This window comes from Eriocheir sinensis, chromosome 33 (assembly GCF_024679095.1).
Source record: "Eriocheir sinensis breed Jianghai 21 chromosome 33, ASM2467909v1, whole genome shotgun sequence".
Taxonomy (NCBI): domain Eukaryota; kingdom Metazoa; phylum Arthropoda; class Malacostraca; order Decapoda; family Varunidae; genus Eriocheir; species Eriocheir sinensis.
In genome coordinates, this window is record NC_066541.1 from 10,328,636 (window position 1) to 10,342,140 (window position 13,505).

Sequence of the window (13,505 nt, forward strand, 5' to 3'; positions counted from 1 at the left end):
TATTGTTTGTTTATCTTATTCTTTATTATGTTCTTTCTTTTATATCTTAGTTTTAGTTTTAGTTTTATTTTCTCTAGTATGCAAATGTGCTTATCTATCCTCACCTTCCCTCTCGTACGTGTGTGATAAATGTGCAAAGGCATCAACCTCGCAGCTGACAGTTTGGAAATTGTGTTCTGCATTTTCTTGTTTGTTTACTCTTTTTTGTGTTACGTCCCTCACCACAACGCCCGTCTGTGTGTGTGTGTGTGTGTGTGTGTGTGTGTGTGTGTGTGTGTGTGTGTGTGTGTGTTTGGCACGTGACTGATCAGTATGCTCGCCTGGCAGCACACACACACACACACACACACACACACACACACACAGCCCCACCACAAGACAGACACAAAGTTCTAAGTCAACAACCCTGACTGTGGCGGCGGCGGCGGCGGAGGCATCCAGTCCACCTGTCGCACCTCAGCCGCCCACCTGGCCCCGCCCCGCCCCCTCAGCCCCGGAACGCCCGCGTCACGCCCACCGCCACGCCGCCTTGCCCGGGGCGCGTTATGCAAGCTGACCGTGACGCTGTCCCAGGCATCTTGAGAAGCAGGCATCAGACACACGTAACAACACCCGCCTTGGCCCCTCCCGCCCCGCCGCGCCGCCCCGCCGCAGCGTGTAGCCAAGGCATCCTGCTGAACGCTGCCCGTCGCCCTGTTTCATTGCGTTTGGCCCGCCATGCACGGCCGGGGCGGCGGACTGGCGGCAGGCAGCGGCGGCGGAGTGTTATATTTAGCCGTGCTGTGCTGAGTGTGTCCCGCCGAGCGTTGCGTCACGACAACAGGTGACAGGAGAGGGTGCGAGGCGCGCCGCAGCGGCCTGGGAGTGTGGGCGTGAATGCTGCCTGCGAGTGCTGGCCGTGGCGGTGCATATCTTGGCGGGGCGTGCAGCAGGGGCGGCAGGATTGTCCCCGCCGGGCCTCTGCCAACACGACACAGTGAGCCACGCACGGCAGCAGCCCGGCCGCCGCATGCTTACCCGGGTGTCCTAACACAACACAGCCGACAGCCGGTAGGCCACAGGCTGGACGCGGCGGCGGCCACACAGGCACACCAGACGGCTGGGGTGAACGCACCGCTCAGGACAGTCGCGTAACGTTTCACTCGCTCCCCCGTTTTCTCTTCCCTTCACGTGGACTGGACACAAGACGAGGAGTCCTGATGGTAGTCCCCTGAGTCCTGGTTGGGCCACGACTTTCAGGATTGACATGCACTCCGGCGTGAAGCAGTCGGGTCACCGGGGTCCGAGGGGCGGGGAGCGAATAGCGGCCCGCCTATGCCTCGACTGACTCATGACGAGGCTGACTCACCGTCACTCACGACTCTGGTGCGGGACATGGACGGTGTGTGTGTGTGTGTGTGTCAGGAACACTTTAGCCTGGCGGGCACAACTTCGTCAAGGTCAGTGTGGCGACGGAGCCTCCACGGAGCCACACACACCACAACAACGCCTCACATGCACCAATACGCGATAACACTGTACTAGTTACCTCCATCACTCAGCAGCAGCAGCAGCAGCAACTAAACAAAGGCCTTTCCCAATGTTTTCAAGGTCTCGGTGTGCTTATTAAGCTCCTGCTTCGGCATGGGTTTTAATTTCATCTCTTCATTTGGTTTTCTTTCAGCTCTGACTTCTATAACTCCTTCACTGGTACACAGCACAACGACACCTCACCTACAAACACCAGCACACAACACAGCACCTTACCTATCCCAACACACACACCTGTATCTCCAATTCCAGGTTTTGGCATACCAATGCAAAATTCGTTAAAATACATAACCTACTTGCTTGACTCAGGTAGGCAACTGTAAACAAACACACACACACACACACACACACACACACACACACACACACACACCTGTACAAACACCGGTCTGTACGCACTGGTCCACGCCGTCTCTCACACCTCACACCCCGGCAACAGGACTAATGAGGTAGAAGTGTGATCAAGTAAACATACCTTTGAGGGCCTCAAGAGGATGACGAGGTGTTCTGCCCGGCCGAATGGAGTTGACTGTCTTGATCCTCCTCCTGTCTACGGTTACGAGGACAGAGCACGGGAGGAGAAAAACTAAGAACACGATGTCCAGAAAGGATGCAACTCCTTCAAAATTTATATAGAAGCTCCAAAACAGAATCTCAGGATACTCTTAGGTGTCCTGATGCTCGCTGTCGCCACGAAACTCGATTACCCAACTATTATTATGTATTAAAACTTTCCTTTGAAGCCACACCACTACGCCGATGCCACACCTGCCGCACACGTGTTTCCCTTATCGCGTACCGCACACCTGGGGCCGCGGGGACACATGCACACACCCGTCACCGCGTTCTCCGGAGCATCATAACACATGCGTCAAAGCACCGTCACCGCGGACACATACACCCTCCCCGTGCTGCGGCTGAGAACATACTGTGGGGAGGAGACAGGGTTGCCACATCACCGGCTGCAGTTACCCGCGGACTTCCACGCCAAAAATCTAGCCCAAATATTCCCTGACTGGTTTATAATGCAAAAAAGTTGACATGTTACGCAACCTTTATGCTTTGTGTGTCTTATGTTAACTTAGAGGATTACATTAAGGCTCTGTGTCATTTAGAACTCGCAACCTGTCACCGCTGAATGTCTACCACTCCAGCATGTGTGTAGACGTCTTTAGAAACAGCCCAAATAAACTTGAAAATCGCAACCTTGGTAACACTGGCTGAGAGTGAGTCGGAGTGAGGACTGAGGTGAGTCTCTCTCTCTCTCTCTCAGGAGGACAGGAGGGCCAGGAGGGGCCGAACACACCGTCTCGCCGCCGTCAGCCTCCCGTGTCACAATGTTTCGTGTGTTGCACTTCACCCGCCGCCCGCCGCCCCTACCTGCTGGGACACACACACACACACAGACAGAGAGAGAGAGAGAGAGAGAGAGAGAGAGAGAGAGAGAGAGAGAGTTCAACACAAAAACAGTAACACACCAACAAGGAAATCCTGCGGCAAATGTGGCAAAAAAGAGAAAAGATAACATAGAAAGAAGTAAACCAAGAGAAACTAAATAACATCCGAGCAAGCAAATGATCGAAAATTGTCGACACAGATACCGAGGAACCAAGACAGCAAACTAAATAAGGGCCAAGCAAGCAAAGAAGAGTGAGGCATTAAGACATCAACAACACCTTCCCCAGCAGGTTCCCAAACGAAGGCGACAGCTCCCAAGTGGCTGCAATCACACACACACACACACACTACACACACACACACACACACACATGGCACTGGCTGACACTTTTTTTCCTTCTTTTTGACTTTTTGCGGGTTTAATTAAAAAAAATCTTATCTGTGCCTACCATTCTCTCTCTCTCTCTCTCTCTCTCTCTCTCTCTCTCTCTCTCTCTCTCTCTCTCTCTCTCACACACACACACACACACGGCGCCGACTGATGCCAGAGAGAGAGAGAGAGAGAGAGACATTTCTGCAAACCGGAGCAAGACGTGAAGGTGGAAATTGATTTTATACGGCGCTGCTGAAACCGTAGCGGGGAAACAACTGGCAACCGACGAGCTACCGTGTGTGTGTGTGTGTGTGTGTGTGTGCCTACTCCTGACGGTTGCCACGCCGCCCCCGCCGCCACCCAGCATAAATAGATAGATAGATAGATAAACAAATAGACTGATTGATAGACAGATAAATAAAGATAGGTAGATAGAGTATAAAAAGACAGAAACAGACAGATAAATAGATAGATATACAGAAAAAAGATAGAAAGCTCTTGAAAAATATATAGATGTTTACTGATTATAACATACATTTGGCATTCGGTTTGCAAACACTGATTTTTATAAAAGATACAAGGCACAGTGCAAGCAGAATATAAATAACTACGGTCCAGTTGCAAAACACTGTCTAGGCCACCCGACTTAGTTTACACCCATATAAAGATTAAAGCCGCAGTGGGGAGAGAAGGCAACATTATTAACTCCACGTTCCTGGCGGGGGCGTGAGGGAGGTTTGAGGCATGTGAGCGAACCAGACGATTATAGTGATATTAGATGAGTGACCGTATTAATGACCACAGCTAATCGTTAACCCAGTCTTTAAAACTGCATAATATACCGTACCTACACAGCAGATAATTGAATGGCCCACTTATAGCATAATTCTACCATGCTCGTAACATTATCATACTTGCTGTAGTGCGAGGTGACCCATAACACTGTAATACGTTTATTTCATTATCATGATTACTTTGTGACAGCTAAAATGTACCATGCAACTATAACATAACCATACATATATAACACTGACAAACCTTTATAACATTACCATAAGTTGATGTAATGACAGTTTAAATGTAGCATACCACTATACTACTACCATACGACCATAAAACTGCCATAACATCTTATAACATTCATAATACTACCATGATAACTATATGCTGTGCTTGAAGTGAGAAAATGAGAATGCCCCGCACTGAGGATGGAAGTATTAATACCAAAAATAATAATAATAATAATAATAATAATAATAATAATAATAAATAAATAAATAATAAAAAAATAATAAATAAATAAATATATAAAATAAAATAAAATGAGGGTCACATTACAGCCACCCAAACATCTAAACAGACAAGTGTAAAGTGTCCTTCTCTGGTGATCTTACAGCAACATGAGGTCAACTTATGCCTAAATCACATATAGGTAAGTGGGTCCGTACGCTTTTTTTTTTTTTGGGGGGGGGGGGTGGAATGTCGGAAAACTGTGCGGGACCCCTTTGAAATATAACTTAACCCCTTGACTGCGGATTTCCTACAAGAAGACATCACCAAGCTGCAGGAATGGAGCAATAAGTGGCTGCTACAATTCAATGAAGAAAAATGTAAAGTCCTGCACCTTGAGAGAGGAAATGCAGCACACCAATACCACATGGGAAACACTCCACTATCCACCATAGAGGCAGAGTAAGACATGGGACTATATGTTACCAGGCTACCAGTGAAGGCGAAATCTGTGCCAATCGCAGCGGGCGGGTTAAGCATTACGAATATGAATTGCCAAATGGAAACTTTTTGGATAGTACATACGCTACCACTGAATGACTACTAACTAACTAGCAGAACACTCGCGGCGATGAGCCAGCAAAACACGAAAACAGTCATCCCCATCCGTCCACACATAGCAGCAAAATAGGAACGACCCTTACTAATGCACGTGAAGAAACACGGGCTTTATTTTATAGGACTCTTTTTTTATAGCGGACTTTTTTGCGGGCTTTTTCATTTTTTGTATATCTATTTATTTATTTTTATTTTTTCATTATTTTTATTTTTGCCTTGAGCTGTCTCGTTTGCTGGAAAAAAAATGACTAGTGCCTCTCACAAACCTACTGAAGCCTTTTGAGATATATCAGTTCAGTATAAAAACAATAGCTCTTTTACTACTTCCTTGTTTGCAGCAGTAGCGCCAGTGGGCTTTTTTATCACCTTGTTTTCCCCCTTGAGCTCCATCCTTTCCCGGAAAAAAAAAATATCAGCTTGTAAACCATTAAAACCAAGGGCGGAAGCCGAGCAGCATCCCAACAACATCACGATCGATTAATACCTCGTGACAACCATTAGAAGATAGTTTGGATATGTACCATCACTGTAAACTACCAATCAACAACATTTTCAACGTTATGAGCGAACAACACATAGGTACTTCCCGGGAGAGACGCCGGGCAGCATTCTGAGAGTAGTCTCCCATAACGCCGGTAAGTTTTCTCTGTCCCGATCACATACAACATTACATGGCTAACAATACTAAACGTCGCCTCTAGATCGACATTGCCAGATTGTCGTACTCAGCCTCCTATGTTTGCCGATTTCCGACCCCAAAACTGCCTCCTCGACCCCAATAACGGCCTTCATACATAGTTATCGTTAAAATAGTTAATTATTGTTTTTTTTTTAATTATGATTAAAGAAAACGAACCGGTACGGGGCTCTGAATAATATAATCTGGCAAGGGTACTCAACTAAATATACTCACAGACTACTCACATCGAACATCAGAGAGAAAGAACACACACAAGAACAGAAAGGTTGAAAAAGGCCACATAGGAGAGTATGGTTGTGTGTGACTTCTAACGAGTGTACCAATAAATTCAATAACATTCAATTCATATCTTATTCTGTATGCTTTCTCATCAATACAGATTTTATTTCTAGCACCACAAAGCTGATTGCTGTTCTCAGTCATTTTTTTTTATTTCACAGCTTTCTTTTTTTGTTACGTTCAAAGGTGCAGAAGCCTTGTCACGACTATCAAATATCAAAACTACAGCAGAAAATAAATGTGGGTAACTACCTGGAAATGTCTGACAATATGGGCTTGAATAGACACATATATAAGGACATTAGTATGCTGTATAGTCGATGAAGCCTTAATGAAAAAAAGTGCTGAAGTTTACATAGAGGAGAGGGATATCATAAATTAGGTTGGGCGCCAAAGTCTACCGAGTGAAACAAAAACTATGTACTCGTTAACCCGCACGTAAAGAAGAGGGGTTGCTTTATTATTGTTCATCGTCATCATTACTATTGTTATCATTAGTAGTAGTAGTTGTAGTAGTAGTAGTAGTAGTAGTATATTGAGAGCCATGAATGGACATCAAGGAAAAATAAAACATGCTACACAGACCCAAACAGTCTCCTAGAAGCGCAAACATGAATATGAAAAAAAATACGACTCACAGTAAAGTAAGAAAAATAAAAAAAAAGGTGGGAAAAAACAATACTAAATGGGTTAATAAGTGGATGTTGACTTTTACTTTAGGATTTCATGAAGATACTGAGATATAACAGAATCGACTGCACGGTTTTGGGTGATTTCTAAAAGGTCGGGCATAAACTAGACATCTTCGAACTTCTGTATATGCAAAATGGAAAAAAGATGAAGTGTGGAAAGGATACATAAATATTTCCTTTATTTGATACTTCTATATTATTACTGTGCTTTGTGTCTTCCTCATCCTAAACCTTCCTCCTCCTCCTCCTTCTCCTCCTTCTCCTCCTCCTCCTCCAAAGTACCCTGCGTATCTATGGTATTCCTTCTCTTCCCTCTTCCTGCCTCCCTCACCCATTCTTAGTGACATTTTTTCTCTTATTTATGTTCTGCTTTCATACCCAGTTACGCCCACCCTCCTCCTCCACCTCCTCCTCCTCCTCCATCACTCCTCCTTTCCTCGTGACAACCCGGATCTCGACCCTCACTTTCACTGCCGTCCCTAATCCTCCTCCTCCTCCTCCTCTATCTCCCTCCTCCTCTTCCTCCTCCTTCTCCTCCTCCTCCATCTCCCTACTCCTCCTCCCCCTCTTCCCCCTCGTTAATGTGTGATAACCGATTCGATGCACATAAACGTCCTGCACACACACACACACACACACACACACACACACACACACACACACACACACACACACACACACACTCTTAGAACAATACGTGTTACACTTAAAACGTTACTTGAATGTTTCGAAATTTGGTAATCATGAACTTTTCCTTTCTCTCTCTCTGTAATACGAACTTTTCTTGAGAGTGACGCAGACGTTTTCCTTCCGTGAGTCACCTGAACGAGGGGGAGGCGAGACGTGACGGACAAAGACTGAAATGAAGACGGTAATGAGCAATGCATTCACCTGTGTACCTGAGATAATAATATTGATGCAAAGAATGAGAGTAATGATGATATGAGCAATAAGAATAATAACAATAGTAAAAGTAAAAGCCATAGCAATGACAACACACACGATAATAATGAAGAAAAAAAAAAGGAAAAACATCATAAACGGGATAACGACAGAAATAGTAGTAATAATAACAATAATAATAATAAGAAAACCAATAGTAAATACGACACAAACAATAATAATGAAAATAAAGGAAATAAGAACTGTGAAAATAAATCATAATGTGCTAACAAGGCATTCATTCACCTGACCACTTTTCTTGTTTACATTTCTAGCACCTGGTCCAGTCTGTTTTCACTTTCGTTTTAAGAGTTTCCTTGTCGTCGTAGTTTCATCATCGTAAACAACAATAACTTCATCTTACCGCAAATAAAAACAACAGTAAAAAAAAAAATTATTACACACAGAAAAAGAAAATTCAAGCAAGAAATATACATTCTCTTAAGTGCCTCATTTCCTACCATTACTCTTACCACTTTACGTCCTGGTGCTATGGGAGAATATCCTTAAGGGGCACTTTCACAGGAAATACACACACACACACACACACACACACACACACACACACACACACACACACACACACACACACACACACACACACACACACATCAAGCTACTTTCCCTTACATTCACCTAAATTATGTCCGGGTATATGACACACACACACACACACACACACACACACATACAAACAAACAAACAGACTACAAGAGTATTACATAACGTGCGATTTTCTTGTCATATAAATTATCCTTCATACACAAACTCTCTCTCTCTCTCTCTCTCTCTCTCTCTCTCTCTCTCTCTCTCTCTCTCTCTCTCTCTCTCTCTCTCTCTCTCTCTCTCTCTCTCTCTTGTTCTTAGATCCTGTTCAATTCTACATTATTTTTTTCTTTCTTTCTCCTTCTCTCCACCTTCCCCTCCCTATCTTCTCTCCCTCTCCCCCTCCCTCTTCCCCTCCTCCTCCCTCCCCCCCTCTCCTTCCTCCTCCCCTCCTTGTCAAAAATAGGATCACTGGAAGACTCTCACTTTCACTCTTTAGTTCCGGGAGAGAGAGAGAGAGAGAGAGAGAGAGAGAGAGAGACTTGTATTTGTGTTAACACTTTAAATTACGTAAGTTTTTTTTTTTTTTTTTTAATGCCTACGGTCACAGTTACACTTATTTCCTTTACTTTCTATACGTTATTTTTGGACATTCACTGTGGCGTATCTTTCTTTTATTTTACTATCTCTTTGTTCCTCTTATTTTCGTTACGTGTTTTAAGACTTCACACATCCACAGGCGTATAATTACCAAAACTCTAATTTAAATATTCTTTCTTTCTTTCTGGTTTCTCTTTTTTTCTTCGCATTTTTGTGTTGCTTTGTTTAATTTTTTCCCCTATTTTCACTTTCATTACTTCATTCCTACATTCTCCTTCTCTTTCTATCCATCTATTTGTCTATCTATTTTCCCCATTAGTTATTTCCATATATATTTCTAAGTCACTTTTTCTCAATTATCATTATCCGCTTTACGGGTCTATATAATGTCACACGGTAATCATCTATCAATACTCCAGGTTATATATATATTTTTTCCATTTCTACACTATTATTTCCGTTACCTATTTGTCTATGTTGCTACGTCTATGTGTATCTATAATGGAGTAATATTTCCTAATTTTTTTTTTTTTTGGGGGGGGAAAGGGGCGCAATATTTTCCTGTTTTCTGGGGGGGAGGGGGAGAAGAGGGTGTAATACTTCCCTGATTTTGGTAGGTGTACAAAATTACCCTGTTATCATTTCATCGGGTAGTAATATTTCCCTATTCATTTCACGGGGGAAGGGGGAAAATTGGACAATATTTCCCCGTTTTTTCTTGGGGTAATACTTCCCTGCTTTTTTGGGGGAGGGAAGGAAGTGCAGTATTTCCTTGTTTATATTTTCCTCGTGGTATAATTCCCTTATATTATTTTGGGGGGGAGGGGAAGGGAGTGCAGTATTTCCTTGTTTATTTTTTCCTCGGGGTATCATTCCCTTATATTATTTTCGGGGGGAGGGGAAGGGAGTGCAGTATTTCCTTGTGTATTTTTTCCTCGTGGTATAATTCCCTTATATTATTTTGGGGGGGAGGGGACGGGAGTGCAGTATTTCCTGTTGTATTTTTTCCTCGTGGTATAATTCCCTTATATTATTTTTGGGGGAAGGTAGTGCAGTATTTCCTTGTTTATTTTTTCCTCGTGGTATAATTCCCTTATATTATTTTGGGGGGGAGGGGAAAGGAGTGCAGTATTTCCTTGTTTATATTTTCCTCGGGTATAATTCCCTTATATTATTTTGGGGGAGGAAGGCAGTATTTCCTTGTGTATTTTTTCCTCGGGGTATTATTCCCTTATACTATTTTTTTGGGGGGAAGGGGGTGCAATACTTCCCTGCATTCTTTTTTTGGGGGGGTGGGGAGGAAAGTAAAAGGATAAGGATAAAGTATATTTTTTCGAGGGTGGGGGACGACATTTTCCTGTGTTTCCAGGGGGTAAGAGCGTAAGAATAAAGTAATATTATTTTCGAGGGGGCGACATTCTATCTGTGTTTCAGGAGGGTTAAGAGGGTAAGGATAAAGTAATATATTTTCGGAGTGGGGCGACATTTTCCTGTGTTTCCGGGGGGGGGTAAGAGCGTAAGAATAAAGCAATATTATTTTCGAGGGGGGGGGCGACATTCTATCTGTGTTTCCAGGGAGGGGGGTTAAGAGGGTAAGGATAAAGTAATATATTTTCGGAGTGGGGCGACATTTTCCTGTGTTTCCGAGGGGGGGGGGGGGGTTAAGGGTAATAGCAAAGTAGTAATATTTCCCTCTTTCACGTATAATATCCCTCACTCGGAAGCAGGGCGCCGGTCACGAGCAGCTGCCGTACAAGCGCCCGCGGAGTGATTTATAGAAGATTCGCTGCCCATTAATTTTTGCCGCTAGGGAGAATTTTTTTGAAAGTTGTAAGGTGGCTGGTTTTGAACGACTATTTTTGTTTTATATTCCGTTATGTGGAGTTCATTCATATATATATTCTCTCTCTCTCTCTCTCTCTCTCTCTCTCTCTCTCTCTCTCTCTCTCTCTCTCTCTCTCTCTCTCTCTCCGGTAATACGTCAGGCCGATCTTTTTTTTCCCTCTTCCTCCCATGACAGGACTTTAATTTCCCTCCTCTCTCTCTCTCTCTCTCTCTCTCTCTCTCTCTCTCTCTCTCTCTCTCTCTCTCTCTCTCTCTCTCTCTCTCCGGTCGACATTTCCTCCCTCACGCAACATTAGGCGTCACCTGCTCTGCATTTTCTAATTAGTTTTCGGCACGTAAGTCAGGTAGGTCCCGATTCACTAAGCAACACTAATTACCCACAAAAAATGTCTAATTATTTTTTTTTGTTTCCCTTTTTATGGTCTGATTATGATTTCCTTTCTCTTATTTTGTTTTTGGTTCATTTTTTCTTCATTTTTTACCTATCTGTTTGTTTTCCCTTCTTTCTTTTTTTATCTGTAGTTTTGTATTGTTTTTTGCTTGCCTCATTTTTTCTTCCCTTCCTCATTGTTCCATTCTCTCATTTCTTCTTTATTTCTCTTGTTTTACTTTATTTACTTGTATGTTTTTGTGTATGTCACCCAACACCCTCTTTACCTCCCTCTCTTTCTCTCTCTTCCTGCTGTGTGTGTGTGTGTGTGTGTGTGTGTGTGTGTGTGTGTGTGTGTGTGTGTGTGTGTGTGCAGGCGCGTATTTGGCACACAAGAGAAAGAGGGTCAAGGCTGAAGACAGGAAGATGGGAGAGAAAAAAGAGAAAGGCACACATACCCCCCCCACACACACACACACACACTAATATCTAACCAAGCACACACACACACCCTTTCCCTACACCTCAACGCATAACTCCATACACTCAGTGGCTTATACAGGAGCGAGCGAGGCCAGGGTGGAGAAGGTGAAGGGGGTGAAGAGACGCCATGGGGGAAAGAGGATGATGAAGATGGAGGAAAGGAGGAAAGGTGAAGGGGTTGAAGAGGAAGAAGGGAGACCGTGAGGTGAAGAGGGAGAGGGTGGTTGGGAGGGGCGCCTTCGTTGCTAAATATGCATTGTAGGTCGTGAAAGAAGGTACTGAAGCGAGACCCCGGGAAGTGACGAGATAACGAGAGTAATAACGAGGGTGGAGGAAAGTAAGTCAAACAAGGGAGGGAGGTGGTTATGAGGGGAAGAGGGAGAGGGAAGGAGAGGGAGAGGGGGAGAGGAAGAAGGAGAGGGAGAGGAAGAGGGGGTGAGAGGGAGATGGAGGGGAGAGAGAGAGAGAGAGAGAGAGAGAGAGAGAGAGAGAGAGAAACTAGTAGAAAATAGAGGAAGGAAAGATATGTAGAAAAAGAGAGGAAAGAGGGAAAGAAAGGAAAGAAAAAGGAATGTTAAGAAAGAAAAGGGAAGACAGAGAAACACAAAAGGCAGAAATAAAAAGAAAGGAAAAGGAAGAAAACAAGATAAAATAAATAGTAGGACAAAATAATAGAAAGATAGAAAGAGATCAAAATAACTAGAAATAAAGAAGATTAAAAAAATAATGTGGAAAGATTGAAAGGGAATTTAACAGAATAAAGAACGAAAAGGGGAGAAAAAGAACAAAAGAAAAAGGAGAAAAAACTAGGAAAATGTTAGAAAGAAAGAAAGAAGCAAAACAACAAAAAATCAAGAAAGCGAAAGGAAAGGTGGGGCAGGCCAGGTAAGGGCAGGGCAGGTAAGGCAGGAGGCGGAGGAGAAGGTGAGTGAAGGTACATGGGAATCCCTGAGTTGTGTTGCCTACAGCAGGATAAGTGGGTCAGGCTGACGTAAGGAAGGGGGAGGAGGAGGAGGAGGAGGAGGAGGAGGCGGAAGGGGGGAGGAGGAGGGGACGAAGAGAAAGAGGTGAAGGAAGATTAAGAAGACTAAATAAAAATGAGGAGGAGGAACAAAGGATGAGGAGAAAAATGCAATGGAAAAATAAGAACGAAAGTCGGGAGGAGAAGAAAGAGGAGAAGGAGGAGGAGGAAGAGGAGGAAGGAAGAGAAGGAGGCGGAGGAGGAGGAGGAAATGACGAAGAAAAAGCAGAATGAGAACAAAGACTATGGAATGAAAAAAAAAAAGGAAAAAAAGAAAGAGAAAACAGAAAAAAAGAAGAAAGAGGATGAAGATGCGGATGCGGAGAAAGGAAGAAAAGTAGAAAGAGGTAGATGAGGAGCAAAAAGAAGAAGAAGAAGAAGAAGGAAAGAGAAAGAGAAATTACATAACCTTTGCTAGACGACTTTTGACAATTACATGAATCGTGGCGTCGTGTCGTGCGTTCATTGGGGTCGTCAGGGAGTCGTGAAGAGGAGGAGGAGGAGGAGGAGGAGGAAGAGGATACAGGACACAGTAACATATAGTGCCTGGTGTCCCCCTTTAAACTTGCATCCCCTTCGGCGATGCTTGGGGCTCGGTGGTGTTAGGTGGTGGAGTTGTGGTGGAGGTGTGGTGGTGGTGGTGGTTGTGGTGGTGGTGGTTGTGGTGGTGGTGGTGGTAGTGGTGGTGGTTGTGGTGGTGGTGGTGGTGGTGGTGGTGGTGGTGGTGGTGGTGGTGGTGGTGGTGGTAGTGGTGGTGGTGGTGGTGGTGGTGGTGGTGGTGGTGGTGGTGGTGGTGGTAGTGGTGGTGGTGGTGGTGGTGGTGGTGGTGGTGGTGGTGGTGGTGGTGGTTGTGGTGGTGGTTGTGGTGGTGGTGGTGG

The 13,505-nt window shown here is 44.3% G+C and overlaps 1 protein-coding gene across 1 annotated transcript in view; it reads right to left on the reverse strand.

Annotated features, from left to right (window-relative positions):
- Window positions 1-2,441, reverse strand: part of LOC127006713 (uncharacterized) — a 115,820-nt gene extending 113,379 nt beyond the window's left edge. The window contains exon 1 of the mRNA XM_050876940.1: window positions 2,006-2,441. The gene's annotated coding sequence lies outside the window, so the exon portion shown is untranslated. The remainder of the gene's footprint in view (window positions 1-2,005) is intronic.
- Between the last annotated feature and the right edge of the window lie 11,064 nt (window positions 2,442-13,505).